Here is a 10456-nt window from a genome sequence, read left to right as displayed (position 1 = left end):
AACACTGGGTGCTTCGACAATATAAAATAAAGGGAACCCTTAACGTGATGCACAACCAAATGTAATCCAAGTCATCACACTTCAGTCTTTGTGAACATCAAAACTGTCACTTAGAAGCAACACTGCATTATTGACAATAAATTTTCACATGTCTCTGGGTTGATGCAAAATGGAAATAATTGACTAACTAGGTGGAATATTATTTACGGCATTAGCAAGTTAAACAACACCATCAGTTCCACCCAATTGGTAAAGTGAAGAATGGTTCTGCGGGAAGTATGGTTTGATGCTCACAAGACCAGTTCTCAGTTCTTAGTGCTATCGTATGGCTGAATGAACATTTTGGTCACTCTTCTCGAATTTGCTTGGATCGGCTCGCTATTCTTTTCAACATTTCACAGGTGTAGCATGAGACGGAGACTACAACCACACAAGTGGCTCACGGTAGTGCACACCGCTCATCCAGGATAGAGCACACCTTGTCATGCGAAGCTGTCGCGAGAACGGTTTGGCTGTTCTGTCAAGCGTAGTGTCCAGAGCATGGAGGCGCTACCAGGAGCGGCCAGATACGTCAGGACGACCGTGAGAGGTAAGGTCACGTAGGAGGGACGATACAGGGGAGTCCTCGAAGCTAGCTCTATGTGGAGAGCCGCGTATTTCTAAACATGATGTTTGATAAAGGTAAGTCAGGCTAATGGATAAGTGAAAGTGCATCAATCAAGACATGGACGAACCTAATTTTGAAGATTATTGTGTTTGTATAGTGTTGTGTAGTATATTTAGTAAGTCTATAATGCGTTATAAAGCGTGGTTTGCGGCACTTTGGGTGGCTAATGGAGCAAGCAGGAGAGCACTGCCAATAACGCAAACTTGCGCAAACTGAACAACTTCTCAAAACGAAGGCTACAAATGTGCATGTGCCTGACCTACAATTACCATAACGGTAGAATAGGGCAAACATCCAAATAGAGATGGTATGAACGGGCCCGAAAGTCCCCAAGGTAGAGAGGGATTGCTTAGACTTGACACAATGCACACCAATGTAGCAAGAGTCGTTTCGGTGTTGCGCATGAGGAACACCCAATGATTGGTCAAATGCGATGCATGAGTGCCCTTTGCGTAAGATTCTTAATCTCCTAGTTCTGACATGTCTAGGTTTTCACACTGAGCTACAAATTGTGAGCATGGTACGTGCAGAAGAGTCTGGAGACGCCCAATAGGTTGGAGAAGTTCTTGGACATGCCTGGTGAACAACATCACATGAATCCAGCAAATGACCAACCAGTGGTGTTTTGGCAAGGCTAGCGATCAGTCACATGGTTAGTGGCGGGTGTGAACTCTATTGGGGTAGCGCGAAACTCTAGCACAGCCTTCCAATGTGCTCGCGCAGAGCGTAAGCGTGACCTAGCCATTAGGTACCCACAGACTTTTTTAGGGATGATGAGATTCCTCAGGTAACCCCTTCCGTGAGACCATATGCTGGTGCGGTTGGCCCTGGGTTCCTCTATATTACGGGCACGACAAAAATGCTCCACGACTTAGATCGATCCGCTCGCTGGAGTGTGGTCCGCACGTTCCTGCAAGAGGAGGCATTTGCATGCTCTCTATTGTTGAGCATGATTGCATTTTGGCGCCGCTTGTACTTCACCGGCTTTACAGTACATGAAAATTTGCCAATGTGTAGCACATCTGGGAATTCATAGATCTCTAGTCTCTCTCCAATCATCCAAACCGCCTCGATCGCCTTGCAATCCAACTAACACACCCCAGACTGTCCAGACGAGGTGGACCGGAATGTCTTTACGTCCACGCTGGGCCAGGAGATCCCTCAGAGACCATCACGCCACCTCATAGGAAGCATGCCCCAGCGTTGTAGGAGGTCATACAGCACGTGGAGCCACACACACTCACTGAGCCCAATCTTTGACTTGTTAAGGGGAACATTACATAAAGTTGGGATCACCCCCTATAAGTAGTGTTGGCAACCCAAACCGATTTCCACTTAATCCTTTCTGAGAATGATAGACCTCAATCCAGACACTGCCATTGGGTTTTATGCTAAATAGATAGCATTTCACTCATTGATTATGCGGTAATATTTTATCTTTGTGTCTGATTCTCTCGGTTTCCGTTGATATGGAGCAGTAATACTATACTCTGCTACTCATGTAAAGAACAAAATTATTTAATAACAATATTCTCACTTCACTCCTCCAGATCTATGGTGTCTTTATCTTAGTGTTCCTCCTTTATTATTTTTGAGCAGTAGTACCATTATACAGCTCGATGGACCTAGGATTGGGGTCTCGATGAAGCGGGTTCCTTTTCGGGTGATTTCAAGACTTGCTGATCTGCTGACACACAATGGAACATGAGAGAATACAGGCCCACTGTATACTGTCTACCAACTTAGCACATCAGCCTGTTCACCTATTTCACCACTGAGTCAGTCTCCATAGTTCAGGGCATGAACGTGGTATCCTCTTATGACAAATTCATTTGAAGGGTAAGAAATGACCAATCTTCCACAAACATCCAGTATTCATAGATAAGTGGCTTGTACTGTTACTAGCTCTCTGCACACGATAACCAGTTTTCAGGACCTCTTCCCTTAAACTTCAATGTGAACCCTCACTTAAAAAGCTGGTATTGTTTAACCATGCACAGATTCCACTACACCCATGCGTTTGTGCGCAGGATCTACTCCCCTGCCCTCCCAGACAGAGGACATGCATACCCGTACACCGCACCCGAGTCAAAGCAAGGCCAAAAATTGCGCATGTGGATCCCAAAGCGAGCAACACTGGGCACTCTGGGCGAGCCACTCGAACCTCAAGGATGTTCACACTTTGGGAAGCTTGTCCCTAAGAGCCCGCTATCACTATCCAGAAGGTGACGGCTCATACACGCTAAGCGTCAACACTCAATGTGGGACCCCAACGCAAACTGAAAAGAAGCTTCTATCTCCCCAAGGCCATTCAGACTGTTAGAAAAGGCAGCCACATCACTATCAAACATAAGAGAGGTTGCTACCCATACTTATACATACATTTTTTTTTTAAAATACTTTTTCTTTTCATGTTCACCTCTTTGGCCTGTTGATGCTTCGGGTCTTGACTGCAGTAGGTTGGAAGCTAGTTGAGAGAGCTGAAAAGTTTTCTTCATTTACAACTGCGAACCCTTGGCCAAGATAAAGCAAAGCAGCTGCGGACACAAAAACACACACCCAAGAGTTAGCATTGCATGGGATAGTTCCTGAACGAACTGTACAGGAATAACAGCAATAGAAAAGTCTATATCGAGTGTGTGCATAATGAAGTGACGATTAGGGAGGTGAAGGCCCACTTGAAATGTAGGTAGGCCATATAGTGGGCGAAATATCATTTACAATTTAGCAATTAAACACACTGGGAGTGCTAGATGTTGCGAGGAAGATAATGTTCGCCAAGTAGAGTATACCTGTCTCTGGGGTGTTGGCCAAAGGACGCAACCAAAATAAATAACAATATGCGGGTTGATGCACGGTAGTTGGTGCGTCAACTGGCCCGCTCATTTACAGATGGGCTCTATGTAACATTGGTGCTATATGCTCCTGACTGATTCCAAACGTCCTTAGCCCTGCTAGCTGGACAGTCCGTGCAATGTGCGTATAAAGATTAGTGGGCGGAGATATACGACTCCTCCAGCTTCAGTGATTTTTGCAATTCATTCCAGTCATTGGGCACGCAGAGACCGGAAGGAAAGCGGCCAAAGGGGGAGTTGGCTTTGGGGTGAATCAGTGAAATATACTACTGGAGCGCGGCTATCGGGTGGGTGCTGCTATGGTGACGCAGGAGCTGAGATAAGTGGGGCTTTACCTAGAGCAAAGACTTATAGATGACTGGACAGTGGGTTGGCGACAAATTATAAAGTGAGGGCCAGCCACGAGAACATACAGTTGCAGTGGTGGTAGTATATGAGGCTTTGGTGAACAAAACAGATGGCACTGTGATAGACTGCATCCAATTTGCATGAGGAGAAGAGTGTTGGAGGTATTTTGGTAAATTACATTGGCCAGAAGTCAGGATCGGTAGGATAGTTCGTTTTACCGCACAGCCCAACCACGGCTCCGAAATATCCTACCCTCGTCATCCCTGGCTACTAAGCCGATTGTGGCTCAGTCCGCACAATTGGTGCTAGGCCAGCCCGGCTAAGAGAAACGGTTCCTTGCAAGTTTTGTAACCAAGGCTTCAGGCTCCAGAAGGGGAGATCCACAGGCAGACACCTTGTCGGGGTGTGCCAGCGTCAACCAGGGGAGAACATCGTGCGGGCTGTTTTCATCACGCCGGCACACAGGGAGGACACCCTAACGTGCATGTGCGACAAGTTTCTTATTTTCGATTGTGCCCTTGCGACGGCGAGGGTTGCCTAAAACTGTTGGAAGTTCCGAGCGGAGCTCCAAGGATACACCACGAAAACAAATTCCCTCAGAGCAGTACCATTCCCCGATCGTTCTGAAGTTTTAAGAATCAAATCTGAACGACAAAATGAATTTATTGTTGTAAGCAAGAACAGACCGGAGTGCCTTTGGTAAAGAGAGCTACAGATTTCAGGTTGAATATCCATGAGTAGAATATTACATCCAGACCTGGTGGTGATATTAGGCATAAAATCATTTGGAAAGTATTCAGACCCCTTGACCTTCCCACATTTATTTCATATACAGCCTTATTGCTATATGGATTAATAATATAAAATCTCAGAATTACCACAATACCCATAATGCGAAAACAGGAACTTATTTACATAAGTATTCAGACACTTTTGCTATGAGGAAATTGGAGCTTCAGGTACAATCTTGTTTCAATTGAGTAATCCTTGAGGAAAGTTCTAACAACTTGATTGGAGTCCACATGGTAGTAATTGTGCCCCTTGAATTTGGAAGGCATCAACCATTTGTAAGTCAACACTCATCACAGTTGCAGTGTTTTCATAGAGGAGCAAAAAAAACCAAGCCTGAGGTTTGAAAAGTTGGGTCCGAGAGTCAAACCAGGATAGGGCAGTTGGGAAAGGGTATAACAAACAATTTCTGCATAGAGCATTGAAACCGGATCGCCAAAACACAGTGGCCTCCCCAATTCTTAAATGAAGAGTTTGGAAACACAACCAAGATCTAGGAACTGCTCCAGGGGCTGACTCTGGAAACAACTGGCGTTCGCACCTCCCGTCACACAAACGTTGACGCTAAAGCCAGGGCCTCGCGATTTGGGTGAGGTGTCTTCAGTTTTTCAGTCTACAGGGGGCGCTGGAAGAGACCAGCACCCAGAAGGCAGAAGAAGTCATGCAAGTATTAGAGTGGTTCCAACCAGCTAAAAGTACATCTGAGTATGCAATCTTTACAGTATGATGGGGGCACACTTCGATAGTTACTACTTGGACGATACCCTCTCATCGAAAATGCGCTTCGGAGCATGGACGCAATCTGTATATTCGCTGGACCAAGGCTCTTTCACCCTTTCCCAAGAACTAGGCTCAGCTGGCCACCTCTACAGACATCACCACATACCAGTCCAGAACGATGTAAGGTTAGTGGCTTTGAGGGGACGAACAGTCTCTACATTGATGCAGGTTGGGGACGACCACAGTCCAGACTGTCCTCAGACTTCGCATCACCTGGAGAGAACCCTTCGAAAATATAAGCTGGTGCTAGTTGGTTTTGGTCTGACGAACACACTCCACATATCACCAAACTCGGAACTATGAAATAGCAAGCTTTAAAAACCTGTTGTTTGTTTGTCAATTGATGGGGTCGAGAGTATTGTGTGTGAGCTATTGACGAGACTAAGATGTGGTTGCCATGCCTAAATCATGTCGCAATGAAGTGGGGCAAAATAAACTATTTAGAACTTTCAATTTTATCCCAATTTACTGGTGGACGATCGCTAAAATGCATAGTAACCAGTTGTAGAAATCTTCCAAATGTGAACAAAAAGGTCAAGGGGGTCAATAGATTGCCAATTTTCCGAAGTGGTACATAGATCAAGAAGCCTGTAAAAAAAGTTCCTGTTCGCATATTGATGGCTTTTATGTTAATCTCTCATGTAAGCAAAGGAGGTCCTTGAGAATAACGCATTGTTTCACAATAGTATGATAAGTCCTGGCTGTTTCCCTCTCTCTATTTTCTACTTCAATGTCAGCTATATGTGGGATTTCAGTTTTTTGGATCACGTTTGTTAAATAAAGAGAATATAATTGTGGGCTGAGGATTTTTAATTCATTTACAAGTTCATTGCAGAATTTTTTTTTTGAGTTACAGTCATTATGACGATGTTGTGATGTGATGATTTTCAAATATGGTGTATTTAGAAAAACATGGTCTTAATGTTAAGGGTCATTTTTGCGTTAATACACATGACAATAAAAAAAACCCCAAAACGAGCGGGTTTAACGTAGGTAGTACAGAAACGCTTATCCGAAGTAGTAGCCGCTAGTAACTCGTGGTGGGCGATGTGCGGAGCCAGGCGATGTGTTGAAGAGGCATGGCCACTTTAATTTTAAAACTGCAAATTTAAGAGCGTGGAAAGCCACGGATGAGAAGTTGTAATGTGCAATTAGGAGACTCAATGGAGAGTTACTACACAGTGTATCAAAGAAGGGCAGAAGTATCCCCGAATGGTGGTCATCTGTGTAGAGGTGGATCGAGTAATCCCCAGCGCAACGAGCGAGCATCATTGATTTATACAGACAACAAGTGGGCCCGAGAATTGAACCCTGTGGCAACCCCATTTCAAGAGAATGCCAGAAGGAAAGGTCCGTGACTAAGAGAGCCTCACCATATAACCATTTAGACACAACGATCTATTCTTCGAGCAGTAGCTAGTAATCGACACCAGGCGGACACGTCAAAACTTGAGACAACAGAAGAAACAAGCGTCTGTTGATTTACTAGCATTAGATTGGTGGAATATGACAGAGTTCTCCGAAAGTGTCTTGGCTCCAGAGTCGAAATGAATTATCGGACTCGACAGACAGTATGTCATTTTGTCGTGTTGGCCCTCGGTATTGAGTAATCGTTTTTGTAAGCTGATCTTGTAGATCACAGTGCCTTAGATCAGAGTAACAGTCCCATCGAGACTAAGCTCGGAAAACTTAGATTTGCGCTGAGAAGGTTACTATTAGTGTGGTAATCTCCGAAAATGGTGTGACTGTACTGTATAACTTCGAGTCTTCTACGAAGAAACTATTGTTTAATAAAGCGTCAGCGTAGGAAGTATAGGTTCTGTACAGTTTGGTCTAGAGTGTCTCCCCCTTTGAAGATAGGGGGATGGACCCGGGCAGCTTTTCCAATCTTTTAGGGACTAGCTCAGAAAGATATCATCAGCGAAAGAGAGAGTTGAAAGGTTGTAATTGGGGTTCTGCAACTAATTTCGTGCACGTATATATTATCATAAGAATGAGTATAGGTTCTTAGTGATATTATAGTCATAGGCTCTAGCTGAAACTGTATATAGTTGTAGGGAATGGGATGTGTCCAGATTTTTGCAGACTCTTTCATACGAATCATCAGACTATCTGGATTCTGGTGTGAAGAGGTAAAATGGGGGAAGCTTCAGGGAGTCTATGCTGTGTGCTAAGCGGGTGGTGGACAGAGTCTAGTCCCTGACTTCCGAAGGTACAACCGGGGTGTACCGAGTACATCGTGTGTAGAGAAACATATGCTATTTGAACCATATTGACTTGATTGTTAGGTTAAGATTATACGTGGTATGGATTAGTACATTGATGTTTTCTAGCCTCAGTGCATGTGGGTAGCACATGGGAGAGAGGTGCTCATTTATTTCTCTCATTCGAACAATTACAAGTTGTGAACCAGATCTACTTTTTGGATGTTAGTGCGACAGGATGCCATTTCTGTTTAGAAAAACTGCGCCTTTGCTTCCTAACTGCTGTCGCTATATTAAGATTCCTTAACTTCCCCTGAAAAAGAGTTGCATATTGCGCAGAGAGGTCTATTCCGATCGCTACATTGCAGTACGCCCACAGATGTTTTTTTGTGCCTGGTTATCTGGGCCAGTCAGGTCTGGAATGTGAACCCAATTCTTAGTTCAAATTTATTTTTGAATGGGCATGTTATTTAAGATGGTGAGGAAGCATTTTAAAGAAATACTTCCAGCCTCCTTATTGACGGAATGAGGTCAATATCCTCCAGGAATAATCTGGGCCAATGTCGCTTAGAAAGCGCCTGCTCGCTGAAGTGTTTTTTAGGGGAGCGTTTTGACAGTGAGAGGGGTGGTCGTTTTGACCGCTGGACCTATTATGGACGAATGCAAGAGGCAGTGATGCGTCTTATAGATATGGTTGAATGACAGCAGAGGTGTATTAGAGGCACGGTTGGTCGGATGATATCTATTGAGCGTGCCGTGTTTACGGATTTATAGGGTTGGTAATCCCATGGTGTTCCAGATGATAATTTGTGGTGGATTTGAAGGGCTATCGAAGCTTAGATTGTAAGAGGCTAGGCTGTTGTTTAAGCATTATCCGCTGTTAGTTATTAGGTTAATGTGAATCAACAAGCATTCTGAGATAAAATGGGGGGCATATTAACTTCAACATATGGTGTCCATGAGGCAACAGCTCGGGGGCTGAGGAAGGAATCAAACCTATATAAACAAGTGGCAAAAGGTGATGTGAACATATTTCGTAGGACATAATGGTGTGAAAACTGATATTGGGCACAGTAACTGGCTAGTCATGATATAGAACTCTGCAGGCTATCTTGCAGTAGATTGCAACTCCACCCTTGTGCAGTTTTTCTATCTGAAAATGTTTATAGTTTGGTCGGCCTTCTCATGGCCGGATTTCTAGAACACCGGCCTTATGATCATCAGGTTGTGCGGAGTGTGACATAGCAGCAGTAGAATCAAACAAAACACTTAAGGGAGAATAAGCTTCTGATGCTAACAATGGCATGAAACCAAGGCTTTTAACGTTACAGAATCACAAATGATAACGCCTTCGGGGCACCTAGTAAGTGGGAACTGGGGCCATACAGGGTGGTTAACCTCTACATCACAGAGAACAGTAGGAGAGTGGAATAAGGGTACGGACTCAAGATGCCTATAAAGAAGTCAAGAATGGTCGGTACATCTAGTGCGTTTGGGGACAGAGAATTCAAAGGAGCAGAATTCTGGGCGTGGTATAAGATAAAAGATTCAAGGCATAATGTACAGACAAGGGTATGGTAGGATGTGAGTACAGTGGAGGTAAACCTAGGCGTTGAGCGACGATGAGAGGTTTCGTCTCTGGAGGCACCAGTTAACCTAGGTGAGGTCTCTGCATGTGTGTGGGGGTGGGACGAAAGAGCTATCTAAGGCCTTTTGAGCTAGGACTGAGGTCTCTATGGTGAAATAAAACAATAAAAACTAGCCAAGACAGCAGTAGACAAGGCATATTGACATTAGAGAGAGGCATAAAGCAATCACAGGTGTTGATCAGGAGAGCTAAGACAACAACGGGTAAATGGCGATGAATGGGCAGAGCGGATCAGTTAGGTACATACAGGACCTGAGTTCGAACGGTTAGATACCGTGTTATTTAAACAGTCCAGGGGGCATCAGCTGTGTAGCCGAGTGATCATAGGGTCAAAAGACCAGCAATAGGTGAGTCAGGGTGATGTTTGGTAGTCACTACTACGCTAGGCGAGCAGGGGACACAGTGTTCAGAAAAGCTAGCGGGCGGGGGCTAGTAGATGGTTCTTCGGCAACATCGTAACAGAATAGCCTGTTGAGACCACATCGGGAGATCACGTCGGCAGTCCAGTCGTGATGGATCGGTGGGGCTCCGTGTCGACTATATAGGGCAAAGGAGGTATTGTAGCCCTAGAATTAGCTGGTATATGGGCCTAGCTCGAGGCTAGCTCAAAGCTAGCTGGTGCTGCTTCGGGACCGAGCTAACAGTAGCCACTTGTTTGCAGCTAGCTAGCTGCGATGATCCGGGGTAATGATCCGGTGTAATGATCCAGAGTGGCAGGAATCCGAGATGCTGGCCTTCTAGGCAGAGTTCCTCTGTCCAGTGTCTGTGCTCTTTTTCCCATCTTAATCTTTTATTTTTATTGGCCAGTCTGAGATATGGCTTTTTCTTTGCAACTCTGTCTAGAAGTCCAGCATTCCGGAGTCACCTCTTCACTGTTGATGTTGAGACTGGTGTTTTGCGGGTACTATTTAATGAAGCTGCCAGTTGAGGACTAGACACTCTAATGTACTTGTCCTCTTGCTCAGTTGTGCACCAGGGCCTCCCACTCCTCTTTCTATTATGGTTAGAGCCAGTTTGCGCTGTTCTGTGAAGGGAGTAGTACATAACGTTGTACGAGATCTTCAGTTTCTTGGCAATTTCTCGCATGAATAGCCTTCATTTCTCAGAACAAGAATAGACTGACGAGTTTCAGAAGAAAGTTCTTTGTTTCTGGCCATTTTGAGCC

At 44.8% G+C, this 10456-nt stretch overlaps 1 protein-coding gene across 1 annotated transcript in view; it reads right to left on the bottom strand.

The window, feature by feature from the left end:
* The window catches only part of cacng8b (calcium channel, voltage-dependent, gamma subunit 8b), a 28642-nt gene that overhangs the window by 12725 nt on the left and 5461 nt on the right, over positions 1-10456 (bottom strand).

This window comes from Salvelinus sp. IW2-2015, linkage group LG6.1, assembly GCF_002910315.2.
Source record: "Salvelinus sp. IW2-2015 linkage group LG6.1, ASM291031v2, whole genome shotgun sequence".
Taxonomy (NCBI): domain Eukaryota; kingdom Metazoa; phylum Chordata; class Actinopteri; order Salmoniformes; family Salmonidae; genus Salvelinus; species Salvelinus sp. IW2-2015.
Note: the sequence above shows the minus strand (reverse complement) of the source record. Positions and strands in the feature narration are given on the sequence as shown.